Source organism: Numenius arquata, chromosome Z (assembly GCF_964106895.1).
Source record: "Numenius arquata chromosome Z, bNumArq3.hap1.1, whole genome shotgun sequence".
Taxonomy (NCBI): domain Eukaryota; kingdom Metazoa; phylum Chordata; class Aves; order Charadriiformes; family Scolopacidae; genus Numenius; species Numenius arquata.
Genome location: NC_133616.1, coordinates 1,068,230 through 1,083,987, shown reverse-complemented (window position 1 = coordinate 1,083,987; position 15,758 = coordinate 1,068,230). Strand labels below are relative to the sequence as shown.

At 50.6% G+C, this 15,758-nt stretch overlaps 1 protein-coding gene across 3 annotated transcripts in view; it reads right to left on the bottom strand.

The window, feature by feature from the left end:
- LOC141476868 (transcription factor 4-like) overlaps positions 1-15,758 on the bottom strand; it is a 228,083-nt gene that overhangs the window by 65,373 nt on the left and 146,952 nt on the right. The window lies entirely within an intron of this gene.

Here is a 15,758-nt window from a genome sequence, read left to right as displayed (position 1 = left end):
GGGGGGGGAAGGAAAAAAAAAAAAAAAAAAAAAAAGGCCCGAAGTCAGACGGCACAAGTCCCCGCATTGCGGGCGGGCATGGGGCTTTTGGGGCATTTTCCCTTCTTTTAGCACTACTTTTGGAGCCCTGCACCCGCGCCCCCCCCCCGCCCCTTTATTATTTTTTTTTTTTTTGCCGCTTTGCGCTATTTTGACTTCACCCCAAACTTCTAAGCGTCCGGAAAAAAAAAACCAAACCCAAAAAATAAAAGAAATTAAACCAAACTAAACTCAATGCCCCCCCCCCGCCCCGCGCCCCCTAAACCCGCTTTCCGCGGCCAAAGCGGTGGCGGCCGCCCCCGGGCCCGCGCAAGGCGGCGCGGCGCAGCGCGGAGGATGCTCGGTCCCCTCCGCCGCCCCAAGTTGCCCAAATTACACCTTTAATTGCCGCGCCCGCTTACCGCTTTCCCGTTATAGTAGTACATCAGGGAGTTGCCGCCCATGCCGGGGATGGTGTATGCGCAGTACATGGTCCCGCCGCCGCCGTCCCCCTTCCGCGCCCGCGCTCCCAACTTTTTTTATTTCAAAACTCGCTTCTCCCTTTTTTCACAACAATTCCTCCACTCGCATCTTCCCATATGGCCGGCCCGGGCGCGCTCGATATGCAAAGCAGGGCGAGACCATTCGCCGCGCGGGGGCGGAGGCTGCGCTCCCCCCCCACCCCCCCCCACCCCTTTTTCCCCGCGCCCGCGCACCGCCCCGCGCCCGCGCACCGCCCCGCGCGCCGCCCGCCGCGCTCCCCGCCGCCCGCGGAGCCGGGCCCATTACCGAGCGGAATACAAATGCGCTTAATTGCCTCCCCCTCTCCCTCGCTCTCCGCTTTTTTTTTTCTCTTTTTTTTTTTTTCCTCTTTTTTTTTCTTTTTTTTCTCCTCTTTTTTTTTTTTTTCTCTCCCTCTCTCTCTTTTTTTTTTTTTTTTTTTTTTTGTTTTAATTTGATTAAAAAGCGAGTGGCAGGAAGGGAATCGTCTGATGCACATCTAATAACTCCGCCATCTGTCCGTGCTGCTGGCGCGCTCCCAGCATTGTGCGCAGCTGCCGCGCCCGCGCAGACCCGCGCAACAACCCCCCCCCCCCCCCTCCGCCCCCTCCCCCCCACCCCTTTTTATTTATTTTAATTTTTTTTTTATCCGTTATTTTTCATTTTGCGGGTTTTAAATAATAAAGAGCGCGGCCCCCGTCCCGCTGCTGACAAGCATCGCCCCGCACGCAGCCGGGGGGGGGAAGCTGGAAAAGGGGGGGGGGGGGGAATACAGCCCCCCCCCCCCGCGCCAGGACTGACTCCAGCCTGCCAAATTCAGAGCATCACAGGAAAGGAGGGCCCCTGGGAATTGATCCCAAATGAAACTAAATCATTTGCATATGCCGAAGCAAATGCCATCCGAGCATACGAGCCAGTCTCCGGGCTCAACTTTAATAATTCAAAGCACCTATTTCCTCGCTTCCCCGGCCTGGCAGCGCGGCGCGGACACGCGGCCTTCATCCCCCGGAAAAGGCACCGGGAACGCCGGCCATCCCCGAGCCCTCGCCGCCAAAGTTGCCTTTCCCTACTTCCCACCCCGGGCTCGGATCATCGTGCCCGGGAAAAATCTGGGAGGGAAGAGGGAGCAGAGGTTTATCTAACTCACTTGTTCTGCGTTTATTCGGGAGGTCCCCGGAGGTTTGGGTAAACAGTACTTGAATTATAATCACACATTTCATTCAAATTTCATGCTTTGAGGATTTTTTCCTCATTAGAACAGTTAGTTGTCAAGCTGACAAGATCACATTTGTAACCTTTAAACCACCCTCGGCGTATAATACATAAGGCCAAAAAATCCCAACCACCCCAGGTCAACGGGCGACAAAACGCTCCGGCGGAAACGGGAGAGAAAAGGCTCCTCGGAGCCGGGGCTGGGGGCGGCCGGGCAGGGTAAATCTACCGGATTTACACCCGAAAACCTACTTTATAAAACCAGCTTCCCACCAACCTGGGTATTAAGGCTCCAGAGGTGAAAAATAACAAAGCGCTTTGATAATTTATTTAAAACCCCCAGCCTCCGGGGTGGTCTCGATACACCCCTAAAATGAAGCCCCTTCCTCCCTCCTGCCTCTGCAAACTGCAAAACACGGCCTTTTCCCTCGCAATAAAAGCTGGAGTTTCCCAGCTCCACACGAAGTTCTACGACGAGCCATTAGGGTTTAGTACAAATTTCACCACAAAATTTGATTGCCCGGACCTTTAACTCCTCTCACTCCCTCGTCTCCCTGCCAGGGAACGAGCGGAATGAGCCCTTTTCTGACTGGCACCGGAGAATTCCACACATTTCCCGCGTGGCCGTGGGCAGGCGAGGGAGAGGGGGGGAGCCCCGCGAGGCTGCAGAGCAGCCCCTCCAGTCCCGCCCGACCCGTCGGGGAAACGACTGGCAGACCATTCCAGTTGGGTTTTTGGGGGTTTGGGTTTTTTTCCGCCACCTCGGGGCGGGGAAGGGTCCGGCTTCGTTTGGCTCCTGTCTCATTAGCGCCTGCCTTCGCCCCAACGGGGAGATCTCAGCAGAAACGCATCCTGGGGAACCCGAGAAGAAGTTACTGGGGTTCGCGGGGAGTAAGCCCGTAACTATAACATAACTCTCAACGCATGACAATAAAAATTAATTACTTCAACGTATCGTATTTGCATTCGACACATACGTTGAGATAACTTTAATATATTTGCCTGCCTCGCTCAGGAGCTTGTGATTGTCCCGGGTATTTTTCCTTTTTTCTTTCTCAGAAGTAGAAATGTGTATCAGGGATAAAATTCGTATTATTAATAAACAGCCAGGAATACTATTGGAGAGACGCCGACGGCGCGTAGGGCTTTGAAACGATGGAAGGTGAGGCCTTCCTCTGCCACCCACCCACCCCTTTCCGCACCTCTCTGCCCCACCAGCCCCCCAGGGCAGCCCTGCTTGAGACACCCCCAGAGCATCGTCCAGCCCCCCATGGCATCATCTAGCCCCCACATGGCATTGTCCAGCTGCCCCATGGCATCACCCAGCCACCCAAAGGCCTTGTCCAGCCCCACCATGGCGTTGTCCAGTCCTACCACACCATTGCCCAGCTCCTAAGGCATTGTGCAGCTCCACCATGGCATCACCCAGCCACCCCACAGCATTGTCCATCCACCCCATGGCATCATCCAGCCCCCCCCCCGTGGCACTGTCCAGCCCCCACATGGCATCTTCCAGCCCACCACGGCATCATCCAGCCCCATCATGGCATTGTTCAGCCCCACCACGACATCATCCAGCCCCACCACGACATCATCCAGCCCCACCATGGCATCATCCAGCCCCACCATGGCATTATTCAGCCCCACCACTGCATTGTCCAGCCCCACCATGGCATTGTTCAGCCCCACCATGGCATCATCCAGCCCCACCATGGCATTATTCAGCCCCAGCACTGCATTGTCCAGCCCCACCATGGCATCGTTCAGCCCCACCATGGCATCATCCAGCCCCCACACTCCAGCTCTTTAGGGTGTGGGTCTGCCACTGGCACGTCCGAGGACACGTCCCCAGGGCCCGAGCCAGGCTCCTGGCTAATGGGAGCCCATTGATTAAAAGAGCAAATGGCTAAAAATATAAGGGGAATTATCTGACGAGAGCCAGCCTTTTTAAAAAATTAAATCTTTGTTGGTGTTTTAATCTCATAATGCAGCACGCCGTGAATTTGCATCTGGCCGCGGCGTGGCCACGGCGGGGATTTTCACTGAACCCGGCAAAAAGCGGTTGTTGTGCGCGGGGTTTTTTTGTTACCGGGGGCTGCGGGAAGAGCCAAACTCCCCGGCAGGACGCGGCACCGGCAAAGGCGAGGATTTGCCACCGGGATTGGGCTCAGCCACGCTGGGGTGAGGGTACAGGGGGACCCCCTGCAGCCGGCGGGCGCCCGGCGTCTTCCAGCCCTCGCCATAGAGCGGGGCCGGCAACGCTGCAATTATGTCCTTCGTCTTAACGAGAGCTGGTGGCGACGCCGAGGTGCAGGTGGGGAGGAGTGACATGGGGACAGCGTGTCCCACCTCCTCCGGTGAGGAGCAGCAGCTTCCCCGCAGTCCTGCCTGACCAGCGGGTTGTCCCCATCACCCAAGAGATACTTGTTTTCCACGTAAAGGGTCAAGGACGAGTAGTCAAACCTTTGTTTTGGCCAAAATGGCCAAACCCAGAGGGAACTCCACCGAAGGGCAGGGACTGCAAAATACATACAACCTAACAAAATGCTCCCATAATGCATTACTTCAGCACTTTCTGTGTTAGGTGTCCTTCTTTCAGCATCTTCTAGGTCACCGATAACAGAACAAGGCTGATCAGGTGGAACTTATCCACGTGCTCACGGTATAAACATATTCCCCGAACCCAACACAAGTAGGGACAGATTCAGGTCGATATGTCACCCACATCATGCCACAGCACGTGTGGGACGCTATGGTACATGGCCATGTTGCCTTTTACAGCCCTCCTGTTCCACTTTCCCTTTGCACCGCTGGTCACCCCAGACCAGCCACCCCGGCAAGGTGGTGAGAAACTGGTGAACGCGGTGAGGAACCAGGTGGGGCTGCCTAGAAATAACCACTGCTGTAACTTCCGTCATAGAATTCCAATACTTTGGTATATTTTTACTCGCTTTCATTCTCTCCTTGCTTCTCGTGTCAGATCCCTGCGGCAAATTCCAGAAGATGGTGAGGAAACATTTCAGAAATCCAGGAAGAAGAAGAAGAAGGAGGAGGAGGAGAAGAAGAAGAAGGAGGAGGAGAAGAAGGACGAGAAGGAGGATAAAAAGGTGGGTTCTGCAGCTCCCGCAGGAGGGGAGGAGGAAGGGGAATCTTTTTCCAGCAGGATTTTCAAGACAGAATTTGGGAAGGGCCTCATGTGATTCATCCTACAAGCTGCTGAGCACCCTCCTCTCTCAACTGTAATGGATGGCGTCCCGTCATCCCAATGGAGCGGCTCCACCACCAGCACACTTTGTGCCTGGAATCGGCCCTTCCAGAAAGCCACAGAAAATGGATGCTGGAAGGAAGAGAGAGCGGCCAATGTTCCCGCCGCCTCTGTACCTGAGGTCCTCAGGAGAGGAGCAAAGAAAGGGAGGCTTTCTGCCGGATGACGAGCTTGCAGCCACAAATTGAAAGGGATTATGGTAAAATATCAAGTAAGATGACTAAAATAGCCAGTATTCCTCTAAGTCTGGGTCACTTGGATAATCTCATCCTTCTTACACTAATCCTCGAGTGTAGTTATTAAAACGTACCCGCCGTGGGTGGAGAAGTGGCTCGGAATGCCCAGATGGGAAGAATTTTACCCAGTTGCAGCTTTTTGTCCCAGCTGAGTGACCGGGTCCTCCGCTCAGAGGTCCCATGAAGACAAGCCCCACCAGCTTTTTCCCACCAGCTTCTCTGGTGGAGGAGATGCCAGAGCTGAGCTAAAGGTTCCTTCAAGTCCCCCCTAAGCACCTGCGTGGGGACACTCTGGTGGCGCTGACCAGAGGGGACACAAACCGACCCGTGGAAAGCTCATTCAGATGTTGGGTGAACACAAGAACGAGCTGCACCATCATCTACCTTACACAGATGGGGCAGGTTCTTGGTTCTTGGAGGATTCCAAATCCAGTTAGAGGTTGCCCTGCTGAACTCCAGGTGACGTCACTTGGAATTGTCTCTTTTATATCTATTGCAACTAAAAGTAACGCTTATTTTCTACGGTTTTGTACATTAATATTCTCTCCTCTCTCTCCAGGAAGAGGTTCGTATTCAGACGCTTGTGCACCATAGACTGACTGCAGTATAAATATCTAATTATACAGATGCTATATGAATAAATCAGATCCTAAAAGCCACAGTCTCAAAAAAGCTACTTTAAAGCAGCCAAATGTGGATACATCTGCTTTAATATTATGGAATACCTATTGACGGCGATCCTCATCAACCCAATAATCCCACGCCTGGTTTCCAGGCTGCTCTGCCAGGAGGAAGCCAGCCTTTTCCCCAGCACTGAACCACCTCCTCTCCTTCTCGTTAAGGGGACGAACTCTCCGGCAGATGTTTTAAGTGGGCGCAGCTCATGGAGTGGCCCCGATGGCTGGTTCTCCCAGCAGAGAGCCGGGGGGGCCGGGAGCACCGCCTGAACCCCCAGAGCATCCACGGCCGTGCTGCTACGACGGTGTCCTGGTCCCCACAATATGCTGGTGCATGAGTCAGGTCCCTAGGACAGTACTTCGACTAAATTTCAAAATAATCGCAATAAGAGTACCTTTGCAGGGTTTTTTCTGAATTGACACGGTGGGTCAGCTACAACTCGGGGGTGTCATGCCCAGTGCCACGAATCCCACCCAATTCTTGTAGGTTTGTCCCTATTGAACACGTCAGACGGGCACATCTGCTACACCCAGAGCCGGTTTTGAGCTAATTGCCCTTTCAGCAGTGACTGATGCGGTGCCACAGTCACACACGCTCCTATTCTGGCGCTGCCAAACACAAACTAATTGGCCAAAGTGGGGGCTGTGGCTCAGGTTGGAAGCCAAAGAATTGGTCTGAGACCGCCGGAATAAACCATAGGACATCTCTGAAAAGCATCCGCCAAGTTAAATCTGCAAAATATCAAACTTCTTCTACCTCAAATGCTACACAGACTCTATTTACCAGCCAGCACATGAAGTTAATAACGTAATAAAACCCTAGATCAAAAGTAGCTATCGAAAACCAAACCGGCATCCAATGGTTTCTTTCCAGATCAGCCGAACTGAACGCAGGATGGGGCCGAGCACATCCCCTTGGCTGCACTGAGAGCTGGGCAGGGCACCGGGGGCTAACCCATCACCTTCCATAGAACTTATCTTACCCAAAAAAAGTGAAAAAAAAAAAAAAAAAAAAGCACAGAAACATACTTTACAGTTAATCTATTTTAAACAAAACTGTCTATCTAAAATATCCATTTGCCTCTAGGTTTATTTTTGACTATGCTGCCTGTGAAAAGCCAAGAGAGAAACTTAAACCACATGGGCCAGGATTTCTTCTCGCACAAAGGCGCTATTGCCAATTTTTACCATTTTATCTGGAGTATCGGAGTGTTTGGTGGGCTCTCTTCTCTGGAAAGTCAGAGCCGCCGTAGTCATTGATTACAGGATGATCTCAGATTTCCCATCTTGAAGACTGAGCTTCCAAGTAAGTGCGGAGGAGAGCTGGGAAATGGGAACTCCGAGCCAGAAAACCCCAAAGGCTAATAAAACTAACCCAATCTTTTACTATTTTTAAAAATCTCATGATTTATTTTTTTTCTCTTGGTGGATGGGAGGGCGGCTGACTCACGGTATATGAAGCTTTGAGGTCAGCAATACTGCGGCGGCTTCTCCACATGGCCCTGGCACCGCGAACACCCTACAAGGGCTGCAAGGTGGCATGGGGCTTTCCAGCCCAAAGTCAGGAATTCTGCCGGCCCGGACTATGGGCCTGACCAGCCCAGGGGCTTCGGTTTGGGATTCACTAGGGAAAAGGACAGGAAATTGGGTTTAAGGTTCATTTCTGGCGTTTTCTCTCTGTTCCCAAGGCACAGAGGGTGAAGCGATGGGAGGTTCCTGCCCGTAGAAGTCACAGGGAAATCGTTGGGCTCAGTGTGAACTTACGGCCGTTGTGCCATCGGCTAGAGCCCACTGGAGAAGGATTTGGTAAAATAAACAAACAGAGAGAGTTTTTAGTATTTCATACAGTTCACCAACGGTACGCGCCTCACAATAAACACGTAATTTCAGATTGTAAGGGAATTATCTCTGCTTTTGCAGTTGAAGCCCAGTCTAGAGTGACCAGTGCTGTAGCTACTGCTCGTTTTGTGTTTCTGAGAGGTTTCCACACGTCCCTGGTCAATCGTGCTCCATTACCAGTAGCTGCCATTACAAAATAAAGAAACGTTTTTGAAGCATAAAGCAATCAAGGACCTGGTCTTACGTTCAGTCCTTAGGAAAAAATAAAATCACACTGAAATACAATGATTTTAATTAGTAATAATATATATACTCCCAAGTGGGTTCAAAGTTTTATAAAATGATAAATACCTACTATGTAAAAAAAAAAAAAAAAAAAATCTATTATGCTGTTGCGCAATTATTTTTTTAAACAATACATGAGAAATAGGAAAAAAAAAAGGTGGTAAAGGTTAAGAAAAAGTTGTGGCCACCACGCCAAGGGCCACATGGCTAACGTTAAGAACAGAACGTGGCCTTTTTTCCAGTCCCGTGCAGCAATTTGTCTGCACAGAAAAGCATTAGCAGCGCTGATCAAAGCACTCCCAGGCGTTTCTCACTCCCCTCCTCTCCGCTAAACGATCTGCAGGACCCGACGTCGATGTGGGTTCCTGCAAACTCGGATTCCTTCCCGCTCTGCCACAAGAATCCGGGGAGGGAGCGGGAGAGGAACGCTGCTCCTCATTTATTGCACATTGCCATATGGAAGACTTTTCAGCTGTTACATAGTTAGGCCTCGCAGCCCCTCTATCTAGCAGTTAAGTATTATTCCGTCACTTTTCGCCTTTGTATAGAGGGAGAAAGCGGAGCTCGGAGAGGCCACGGGCACGGCGTCGGGGCTGCAGTTCCACGGAGTCAACGGTGCCAATGGGATTAGAGCCCGGGGCTCCCCAAATATGCTCCTCCGGCACGGGGTCTGCCAGAGCTCGGGCTCTCAACTCCAAGGGAAAATATAAAATATGAAATGTGGTGCCCCTGGTCGTGGTGAGGGGTGACCCGGCCACCTGGCGATGCACAAGGCGTTGGGGACAAGCAGGTGCCGGTGGCAGAGGAGTCCGGGCTGCCACTGTGGCTCTGAGCTCCCGGGATGCTCGGGATGAAGGGGGGCACGTTTACACCCGCGTAACTTGCTCCGAAGATGAACCTCGTTCTTGAGAATTACTCGTACTTGAAAATAACCCCCAACCTCCGACGGCCAGGCAAAAGTAGGGGCAGAGATGATGCATTTTTTGGAAAAATTGGAAAATAAGGGCAATTCCTTTTGCATTGCCCACCCGTGCGCATCACCCTCGGTACCGAGCAATACGGTGTGGTTCTGGTGCTGGGTGCGAGGACGGGTAGCACACTGAGAGATGGGGTGGCCGGTCCTGAAGACCTCAAAGAATTAGGGAGGACGTGGGGAAATTTGAACCCTGTCACGCTGGGAGAGCAGCCCAGGAGATGGGCAGGGGAGAGGGAATGGCACGGAGTGAGGTCTGGTCAAAGTGGAGATGACAGAACTGGGATGCTGCCAGAAGAAAGGAGGAAGGGCCCTGCGCAAGGCGTTCTTTAAGGATACTGCTCAAACAGAGATGAAAAGAAGCTGAAATAATGGGTATTTAATGAAAAGAAAGTACTGCTTGGTGATCCCAGACCCTACAAGAGAGTGTCCCCAGGCCACAGGGAAAATGAGGGCTTGGGCGTCCCACCAGACAAAGCACCGTGTCCTCCCAGCCCCGACTGCTGGGGTTGTGTTCCTGACTGGGGGAGCACTCACCTTACCCAAGAAATAAGGATGGAATTAAAAGGGTTTTGCAAAAACGGAAAGGTTTCTGCTGTCCCGGCTCTGGATGTGGGAGAGCAGCTTGGCCGAGCTGCAGCACGAGAGGCCTCTAGCGCATGCCTTGAGATTTTATGGGTTTTATCTCTACGCTAAGAAATATGGGAGATTATTCCCAAATCAAAAATCTAAATCAAAAATCTGTGTCCTGCCCCAGAGAGCTTCACCCCATATTCTACCAGAGCTTTTTTGGTTTATTCCTGTCTCCTTCCTCAGGGTTGTTTCTCCTCCTCTACTAAACCGCATCGTTTCTCTTCCCGAGAAGCCTTTAAACCTTCAGCACGTTGCAAAAATGTCTGAAGCCCCGCTCGTTTGCCAAGAAATCGGGATCTGAACTTACTGCTGAGACCTCGTTCCGGCACATGGGGAGAGGAGCTAAATCCAAGCTGGGACCGGGGTGCGTGAAAAGCATCGGGTCTTTCCAAAGTCCACAAAATCGTTTTGTCTCTGGTTCTCCAGGAATACCGCCCGGAGGAGAGAAAACCGTCGGGAATCCATCTTTCCTTGGAGATCTTCAAACAAAAGATGTTCTGCCCGACATTTGTCAATTTTCCCATTAAAGATGAAGAATCGAGCTTTCGGGAGTGGATTTTAACCCTTCGGGTAGTGAAACCGGGTTAGGAGCGGTCGGCTGGGCAGCCAGGAGGGACGAGAGGACCGCACTCTGAACACAGACGGGCTCCTGCACCCACGGGTGCCACGCATGGTCCCTCCGTGGTGGCCACGGCGGGGTGGGGTGGGGGTTTACAGCCAAATGGAGCAAAGATGTGGACGTCTCTCTAAATTCAGGCACAATTTGCGCTAATTAATCGACTCCTGACACGACGTGCCTGTGTTTGACGCGCAGCACACGCGGAGCATCCCCTGCCTCGGGACCGAGCCGGGGCCGGGGGTGTTATTTTGCACGGCGGAGGCGAAACACAGGGTTGAGCTGCCGGAATTTGGCCTTACAATTTTCATCCTTCCTGTAGATTTCTCCCTTAATGGCATTTGAACATTCTGTTGTGGTTTAATACCGAACTGCACAGGCCGGGAGGATAATTAGCGGTAAGTATTAAGCAGTTTATGTTCTTCTGTGATTAAAGAATAAGTCTGTGAGGTCTTTGGGCACTGGGTTCCACGACGGTTTATTTTTACTATGTAAAAATATCCTATTTTTACTACAGAAACTACTTTTCTGTGGGAGAAAAGGGCGTTTGTACCTTTGATTTCACCGGGCTTTTCGCAGTGAACAACGTGCTAAAACCTGTCTAGCGACCTGAGCGGTCGGACTAAAGATGCCGGGCTCCTCCGAAACCAAGGAGAGGATTTTGTGAGCGATCAGGGCCGTGCCGTGGTTTCGCCGTGTATTTTACCTTATATCAATCATGCGTATTATTATTTTTTTTTAATTTAGATACAAAACTCATGCACTTCAAACCCTCAGCAAACCAACTGGAGAGACGCACGTTTTCCAGAAGAAGCCTCTCGCTGAAACGACACGCTGACACTTTCCCATGAACTTTGCCTTTCAGCGATTCCTAATTAACACTCCAAAAGCACGTTTTTCAATTATATGAATCCAGACGCTATATTAAAACACATATTTTTTTATACCGCAGCCATTCCTAGAAGCCTCTGTCCCCCTGCTGAGCCGGACCTGAAGGGGTTACAGCCCGGCTGAACAACCGCAGCCAAAAAAAGGCACCCAAAGCCAAAAAAAGGGCTCCCAGGGGTGAATTCACTGGCCAGAAAATTCCCTCTCAGGTAGACGGGAAGATCGGGGAGCAAGGTCCAACTTCGCTGGTGCTGTTTCCTAACACGGTCCCATATTCCCATCGACCGCCCAAATTCCCACTTAAACGCCTAACATGTGCGAGTGCCAACTTCTCCAACAAAACAGGGCTCTTTTGGAAGTCCTCTAAAACTGCTTTTGCTCGGAAAGGAGTTAAGGTATAAGCAGATGAAGAAGGAAATCAACCGCTTGCCGATAAATTCTGGGTAGCCAACTCTTGGGATTTTATCAGGAGTCTTGCGGTATTTCCTGTTCTTTTGGGGTTTGATTTGTTTTCTAAAAAAAATAAATAAATCAGTAATTACGTAAAAATCTAGATTTCATTAAAACTAGCAGTTTCAGGCCCTCATAGCTGTGGCCAAAGCCTGAAATTGTGATCAGAGCGCAAGCTAAAAGTTCCAAAAATACCAAGAAAAAAGGCAAACATTTATCTGTTTCCCAAAGTCGCCTGAATTTTGGGAACTTTTGTCTCGGGCCCCCCAGCCCAGATGTTTAACGTGTTCCCGGAGGCTGGGAACTGCTTCCAGGTGCCGTCCGAGCCGGCTGGAAATGGGAAGCGATGGTCCCCAGACAATCCCTGGTGACAGGGACAATGCCATCCCTCCCCGTGTCCCCCCCCCCCCCCCGGCTGGTTTTAGGCGCAGCTCGGCACCACATCACCCGTAATTTTGGTCGAGACTATTTTTGCACTTGGAACGTCCTTGGTTATTTACTGCAGTAGCCACAGCAGAGCAGCCCTCAGCCCTGAATCCAGCGCTGCTCGGTTCTCCAACCTCCCTAACAACCACCCAGAAAACCCCATTTGAAACTCTTCCTCCAAATCTCACACGCCGGGAAAACCTCAAGCGCTGGCTGGTGTCAGAGGCAAAACAATCGGGGAATAAGTCTCCCAAATAATACAAGTTTTGTACTAAAAATCCAGGCGCCGCAGCCCCGAGCCTGGCAATGAAGTGGTTAACAGACATATGCTGTATAATTAGGAGATGCATTAATGATTATGAATAGTAAATGACTTGGTGCAAGGAAAAAAAAATCTAGTCAAAAGGGACATGCACCTATCTTACATGTTTATTAGAAACTGTATATAACCAGAGAATTCCGCTATTAAGAATCCTGCATTATTGGTGTAAATACTTCCAAGGGTACATCAAATTGTAATCTTTCATACGACATCCATCAAACCAGGCTGGAGATTTTGACAAACATTAAACACAGTAAGGAGGCAATTATGTATGCATGATTTAATCTGCAACTAATTAATATGCAAATTTATTCATATGTTAGTTACTAAATTAAAAATGCAAAGAAGCCCTTATGGTGATTCTCAAAATTTTGCACAAACAGAACATTTAAAATATAAGAAAAAATGAAGTTTTTTGGAAACCTGCGGCATACTTTTAATCTTGGGAAACCTGTTGCACGGAGATGGTTCAAAAATATTTACTTAAATACCAGGGAATGATAAAAGGTGCCTTAATTTTATGTCGGAACGCGGTGGCAGAAAGGTTAAACGCGGATCTCAGAAAGTCTTAGGAGATGTGCACTAATTATCAAACAAACTGTATTCCAGACCCAACTCCCACAGCCTGCAAAAAAAAAAAAAAAAAATCCCGCCTGGGCACAACCCGGGCATCTTTCCGGCTTTTTTGGAATATCCACGTCTATTTTAGCAGCAGATGATCCTCCCCCCCCATCCTCACACTGCTCCTGGAAGCCCTTTTGCCGGTCAGTGACACAACCCCCCCCCCCCCCAGCTCCGTTTTCACCTGAGTAGGTTTTATGTTTAAGAAATCTTCTGGAAAGACGGAAAATAAGAGGTGCGAGGGAACTAATTGGGTGAAGGCGGACAGAAACTGCCTTTAATTCTTTTCCAGATGCATCTTCAAAGAACTAGGAGGATGCAAACAAAAAGCAGACATTTAGAATATTTCCCGGCGAATGGCTGCCGCTCCCATTCAGAGTAGTTTCTGCCCCCTTGTAGGTAAGTAAAGAACAAGAATTAAGTATATATTATACCATTGTTTGCATTTTGCAGAGATGGGGGAAGGCACAGGTTTAACGTGCCAGATTTTCCCGTCGGTGGTATTTCCAGGGAGAATTCCGCGATATCCCGAGCTGCGTACGTGGCGCTGAGAGCACGCCGGGGCAGCCGGCGTCGCCAAAAAAACCAGGGGCGGGTGGAGCGGGGAGAAAAGCATCAGAAGCACCTCCAGGCTGTTTCCTGGGCCGGTGAAATCTCACTATTTCCTTTCTTTTTCTCCCCCCTCTTAAAATAATAAAATTATCAGCCCCGCGGCAGGCCGTGCCAGAGGAGGAGGCTGGCATCGGCTGGGTTTGGCCACCGGTGCCAGGCCAGCGCGGTCCCCGGCCCCAACCCCGAGGACAGGGGGGGGCTGCAGATAGTGCCACCCCCCCAGTGACATCCCTCCTTAACGGACGCGACAAACTCTCCTTCCATTTTAATCAATCCGGCTGTATTAGCACTTCCTTCTCTCGTGCTTCGCTGCCGCAGAGCCCTTTTAGGGTCGGGAAGGAGCATCCAGAGATCAAATTTACCCAGTTTCAGGAGGGAAAGCCCAGACTGGAACGGAAAACGGCAGCAAAATGGCTTTGAAAATCCAAACAGGCAGGGCTGAACGCATTTAAATCTACTTCGTTGCTCCTCGATAGGTGCTTCTTGATTTTTGTTTAGGCCAGAACCAAATGTAAGGCTTTTAAAAGCTTAAACGTACACATTTATGCATTCATTACACAGTGTTAAATCTAATTTGTTCTTTTTACTGTCACAGGAAGCACATGTTTAAAGCAATCTGTTTCCTCATATGAATGCTTTCCTGTCTGTTTGAAAAAAATCGCAACACACTTTACCCCAAGTAACCAAGAGGTGATCATAAATATCCCTAAATAGCATTAAACAGATATGAAAGACATTAACACTTCCAGAATGCCAAAGTAGTATTAAAAAAAAATTCTAACAGATGCTCCTAGGTCAAAAAGTGAAATGTGTGTTTCCTGAAAAAACACTCTCATCAGAATCATAAATGAACTGTGAGCGGAGAAATGAGGTGTTGCAGAGCAAACGAGAGGATCTTTTTGGTGAAGGGCTCTCGCACACCACCGCCAAAGTGTGGCTGCAATAAAAGAGCCAAAATTAAAAGGCCGAGTTTGCTGAAAACCAATATCCTTTGTACTCCACCAGGTGGCAATGACAACAAGGGTGGGCTGCGGTCCTGCCCGGTCCCGGTCCGGGTCCCGGGTCCCGGTCCCATCCCAGTGCCCGCCGCGCTGGGAAGGGCTGGCTCCGCCGAACTGGAGTGGGACCAAGCGATGTAACCTTGCCTCGTCACTCCGTGGCTGGCCTTTGGCAGGGAAAGGATGTTCCCATCTGGAAACGCAGTCAAATCGGCCGGAAGGTGCAAATCTAGATTAAAATTCCCGGGTTTTACCCAAGCCCCTCTCGCTCCGGAGCGGGGCCGGGTGCTTGGGGGTCTGGCTGCAGATGCTCCAAGGCTACGACGGCACCTCAAATATTCACCTCTTTAGTAATTCCTAAAAAAGCAGCACATCAGGGAGCCCTTAAGCCTTTTCTTAGTGACGGCGTCGGAAAAACACCCATGGCCGAGCCATCCTGGCCCTGCTGGGCTCTGGGTGTGGAGGGACCCGTGGCCAGCTGGGGATCCCCGGGGGCCACCACGGCCACCTGCAGGCGCCGTGGCCGAGCCAGAGATTAAACCCACACGTGTTACATCCCCAGCGTTACATCCCCAGCGCCGACCAACGTGAGCACGGAACATCTCGGAGCATCGGCAGGGCTGGAAGGAGCTCTCCCAGGAGCCGAGGAAAGGGCATTCCCGAAGAATTTCTCGGGATCTCCAGCAGGAGAGCGGGTGACCACAGCCCAGCAGAAGCTCGGAGGGGGCAGGACAACCCGTCCCCTTCTCCTGGAGGGGCCCGAAGCTTTGGGAAGCAAACGGCGGGGACGCGTTTCTGGGTGTCAGAGGGCGGCGGGGCGGCTGCGGTGTCCCCTCCGCCCGGGCGCTGGCTGGAACCGCTTGTTTGGCCTGTCGAAAGGCGCTCCATGCCATTGAAAATAAAATAACAATAAAAAAACAACCAGCCATTGTAGGCCGCCCAGGTTTTGTGCCAAGAAACTGTCAGGGGAGCTTTGCTATGCATTTAACAACGTTAATAGTTATTGGAGCTCTTGATGCAATATTTTTTTTTTTGCTATATTTTTGCTACGCTGATTTTTTTTTTTTTTTTTTTTTTTTTTTTTTTTGCTCATTTACCGCATCGACGTAAAGGCAAAAAAACCACCCCACAACTTCGGAGCAAAAAAATTTAACGTTCCTTTGATAAAACGCGGAGCCTCTGCTAA